The sequence below is a fragment of the Camellia sinensis genome, chromosome 5 (genome assembly GCF_055761805.1).
Source record: "Camellia sinensis isolate YWXY chromosome 5, ASM5576180v1, whole genome shotgun sequence".
In the NCBI taxonomy this organism is placed as follows: Eukaryota; Viridiplantae; Streptophyta; class Magnoliopsida; order Ericales; family Theaceae; genus Camellia; species Camellia sinensis.
Window position 1 is genome coordinate 11,522,498 of NC_138965.1, and position 5,139 is coordinate 11,527,636.

The 5,139-nt window shown below is 35.1% G+C and overlaps 1 long non-coding RNA gene across 1 annotated transcript; it reads right to left on the reverse strand.

Moving 5' to 3' along the window:
* Positions 1 to 768: 768 nt before the first annotated feature.
* LOC114321302 (uncharacterized) lies at positions 769 to 3,181 on the reverse strand. Its single transcript, XR_003650232.2, has 2 exons — positions 3,029 to 3,181; positions 769 to 2,789 (listed from the first exon to the last, which is right to left on the reverse strand). It is a non-coding gene; the product is annotated as an uncharacterized LOC114321302 (long non-coding RNA).
* Between the last annotated feature and the right edge of the window lie 1,958 nt (positions 3,182 to 5,139).

Sequence of the window (5,139 nt, forward strand, 5' to 3'; positions counted from 1 at the left end):
AAACAGATCTAAGAAGAAAAAGGTGAGTCCAATTTTAGAAAGTACGTGATGTTATGATTGGTCAAAAAGTAAAGACATTTGGGGCCATTGGAATTTAAATCCTTACTAAATAAGATAATTATCTAAATTGTTAAACAATAGATAGGTTCATTTCACATTATCACTAGCCCAGACTTTTGGGACTAGTCAATTTTGCTACATCAGCTGTAGCCCTTAGTTAATCTATATTGCAATTACAACAGCACAGTGATGTAAACCTGAATATTATTTTTTTTTTTAGGTACTTCGGAAAAGATGTAAACCTGAATATTTATATCACACTTTGTCAATGCTAAAGGTATGGTCCCACTTCTCACAAACCAACAATCGAGTATGCAATACTTGGGCTTTGCTATGTTGCAAAAATATAATGCCTAATATGCAACCAATATACAGCCCTAACTATAAATGCTAAATTTTCCCTCCCTAAAAAGCACAGATCATTGAGTAAAGCAATACTCAGGGCTTGGGTTGAAAAGGTTAGTAAGCCATAGAATCTGAAAGAAGGTCATTATATTAATCACGAAAATCTAGTCATTCTTGAACCAAGCTCCAGTAGTTTAGCACATTCCACAGCCTTAATAACAACATAGTCACATCATTAATAAGCCTGTGATAAAGGGACAAAAAATTAATTTGTTTTAAACATGAAAGTTAGGGTGGGGAGGGTCATGATCAAGGAGAGGGAAATCCCCATTGTGCGTAGCCTATCAAAATTCAACCAAGAAGAAAAAGAAAGATAACTCCATATCAACAAATAACATTACAATTGTAAATTTTTCTACATATTGGATTTTTAACAGTAGAACTTCATGTGTGAACTAATCGATATAATCACAATAGTTATACAATGCAAGTAAAACTCATGGTATTGCTAATTGCAGAAATGAATGACTAAAAAATGAAAAGAAATAGGAAACACTTGTCTCCGACAAAAACCCATCAAGTGATAGCCCTCCCAAAGCAGTTTTCTCTGCAGCATCCTTATATGGAGCTTCATCCCAAGGACTAAAATTTGAAGAAATGATAAAAACAACTACATCAATAACTAAGGACAAAAAATTAAAAATTAAACGATAGCAAAAAGTATATACACTAATCATGTAATAGAGCAATATATATGCAGCATATTAACAGTAAGGGTACATCTCAATTTCACTAAGAACACCAGTCATTATTCAACAAAGTAGCATAGTAAGCTAGCTTTGCCAAGATTGGTATTCTTCTTTACCAATTGAACAAGAATGGTAAACTTGATATTTAACGTCGATTCTGTACTTGTATGAAACAAAAGTGTAATATGCTTCCAATCCATGTGAAAATGGTTGTAAGTTTCTACCTTTACTAGTTTACTGTGAAAATGCTAATTACTGATACATGTTCTGAGCGAACATTTATAAAGCAAACTTATTCAAACTGGCTAACAAAATATATTATCTAAAAATGTGATGCTAAAAATATTAAATAAAACCAAAATGAAAATTCTCTTGCAACCAAGAAAAGGCCTTAAAATGCAACCATTTTATCTAAATAGTTCACATAGATTTCAAATATGACAAACACAACATATTAAAGTGGTTCTAAAATTAAATACCTATTTAGCTAGACAATGTGCTCAACTGTGGTCCAAACTATTACCTCATACGAGTATCAACTAATAGTAATTGTTGTTTCTTTGCTTATCAAAGATATGAAATACTTGAAAGGACAAAACCAAAACTCTTGATTAGCAAACATTCCTAGAAGATAAGTATGGTGTGTATCCACACATCAAAATCAGACATAAAAATTAGTTGATTCATCATTGAAAAGAGATCAGAGCACATTCCACTGTGGAGATCAATTTGAAGATAACAAGGTGTGCGAAACACAAACAATGGTGGGAACCACAACTTTTTTTGGCAAGTAAATAAGAAAATTGCATTAAAACAGGTGCCAAAGGAGCACCACCCAAATACCATGATAAAACCAATAAAGACAAAGAAAGATCACAAAGACTAAACCTAGTCCTACAAACAACATATGGAATGAAACATTAACATGCAGCAAAATGCTAAAAGGATCCAATATATATATAATATAATAACAGTAACATCATCGATATAAAAGGAAGGCGAAATTATTTGAATTCGCAGGTTGAGTGACAAAATAAGTAAAACAATACGACATAATACATATCAAGGAATGACCTATTCAGCTGAGTTTCAATGTCAAATTTTAGAAATCCCGCTCATCTTCCAAATTAAATGCTAAATAAGCCAAAGAACATGGCAGGAAGTGTTTGGATGTCTAACAACTAAGCCACAGAAAAAGTTACCTCAACAATGCTACTGAAGTTCCATTTCACTAGCATAAAGGCACCTAGTGAAAACTCGTAAAAAAATTTATGTTTTCTACGCAGAAATTTGCATACCCAAACGGAGAATTCTTCCTCAAAAATGGCAATAACCCAAAGGAGAATGAACCAAATTGAGAATTCCTCATCTTGATACTGAAATCGGTCAGTGACTCAGAAATTTAGTCGGGTAAAGCAGAACATAGGAGGTAGGGGATGGATTTGAATTTTTAATTGTTATCTAAACAAAACCATTGGTGTGGATCTTCTATATTAGTCTTGTACAAATTCAATGTCAATGAAGCCGATTGAAGAAAAATCAATGAACAACCTGGGAGAGCTGAAAATCAATGAAACGGGTTGTCCGTCAGTGATGGTAAAAGAGGCACCTCAATCCGCCATTTGAGCTTGCTTACTGGTATAGATTTTTGGATGCAATTAGTTTACAATTGGTACATTTCCCAAAAGTTTTTTCCCTATCTGAGTTCTAATTTGAAACAAAGCAGAAATATTTCAAACACACTGAGACATATATATACATATATATTATATACACAACACTGTCGATTTCCATTCATAGAGAGAGACAGGAAGAGGAGACAGAGAGAGAGAGAAAGAGAGAGAGAGGGTTGAGATAGAGAGAGAACTTAGTACCTTCTTCGCTTTGCTCCTTCCCTCAACTCTTCATCTCTCTGCGATGAGACGATTCGAACCCTTCTCTTTTACTGCGATTTTGCCCCTTCAATAGGGCTGGGCTTGGGTTATCCGACCCGCACAAACCGCCCTACCCGACCCGAACCGCACATGTATGAGCGGTTTCGCAAAGTGAATAGGGTAGGGTGCGGTTTGGAATATATAAGATTTGCGGGTTGCGGGCAGGTTGCGGGTTTGGACCGCACCCGCCACAACCCGCTCGCACTTAGCCAAATATAATTTTTTTTTTTTTTTTTTAAGAAATAACATGGACAGTTCATCTCATCATCATCCAGATCGATCTATTTATCTATCCTATCTATCTATTTTTTTGTTTTGCCCTAATCCCGCAGGCTGCTCAGCTCAGCTCTCACTCATTCTTCTTTCATTTCTCTCTCTCTTCTTGATCGACCAAAACCAGTACCGATTGACCACAACCAGCACCGATCTGTCTCAGTCTCTGGCCCCGGCAACTCTCAGGTAAGCCTCTCTCTATTTCATCTTCTCTCTCGGTCCATTTATTCTATCTCTCTCATTCTTTCACCTCTCTCTCTCTCTCTCTCTCTCTCTCTCCGATCGACCAGAACCAGCGCCGATCGACCAGAACCAATGCCGATTTGTCTCTGTCCCTGTCACCGACAACTCTTAGGTAAGCCTTTCTCTGTCTCCATCTCTCTCTATCTTAGTTATTTTTATTTTTCCCAAACAAACCAAACCCTAATCCTAATCTGTTTTGTGCGCAGCTCTCATCTCATCTTCTTTCTCGTTCTTGATCTTCCATCTCTCTTATTCTTCCATCTCTTTCTCTCTCCCCGATCGACCAGAACTAGCGTCGATTGACCATAACCAGTACCGATCTGTCTCTATCTCTCCGGCAACTCTAAGGTAAGCCTCTCTCAGTCTCTATCTCTATTTCTGTCTCTTTTTATGTATGAATCAATGTTGTTTGTTGTTCGGATGCTGAGAAGTTAGAGCTGTGTTGATATAAGAAAATATGATAATACTAATTTTGTTAATACTAATTGTATATAGATCATGAAACCAGAACCACTACAAAGTTTATATAAGAAAATTAAATTCAATGAGATTCATGAAACCAGAACCAGTACATGATTCATGAGTTTAGATATTGTGATTAAGCATCTAAGGATCTATAATCTTTAACTTTGAATTTGATTATTGCATAGAACAATGCACAGTGATTTCTTGAGTTTATATAAGAATTTTTCTTTGTTTGAATTTGATTATTGCATGAAACCAGAACCAGTACATGATTCATGAGTTTGTAATTTGATTAGATTGAGGATATGTAATCTGTCATGTTTGAATTTGATTATATAAGGACATGTTTGAAATTCAGTATACAGGGATTCATGTTTGAATTTCATTACATAAGGAGATTCATGAGTTTATATAAGGATATGTAATCTGTCATGTTTGATTATTGACCAAAAATAAATATTTACAAAATGGGGAAAAAAAAATTCAAAAATTAATTTTTAAAGAAAAAAATCCAAACCGCAAACCGCCCGCAACTGCCCGCACATCTGCAAATCGCATAGATGCGGGTAGTTGCTGGTTGACTTTTCCCCAAACCGCATAAATGCTGGCGGGTCCAAATCGAACCGCAAACCGTCCCAAACCGAACCGCGGACACCCCTACCCTTCAAACCTTTCTCTTCTCCGTACCTGACACATTCTATGTTCCTTTTGATTAGAAATCAAAGGGTTGGAATGGTGTACTTTGATATTTTTTTTTTTTTTGAAATATATATATATATATATATTTTTGGTATTTGGCGCTAGAGATTTTTATTTTCACGTCTATTTTGTTCGGTCATAACATTTATGATTGTCCTTGTATATCGTGTGAAGTGCAATACTTTTAACGGTTGATTTTTTGTGTTATGTTAAAAGTGTAATATTTTTAATGGTTGACGTATGTGTGTTGTATATAGTTGATGTATTAACGGCATACATATACACATCATAGAAAATTTTATTATTTACAGCTAATATTGCAAGTAGTAAAAAAATTATCATTATTAGCATTCACGGCCTACACAATAGAC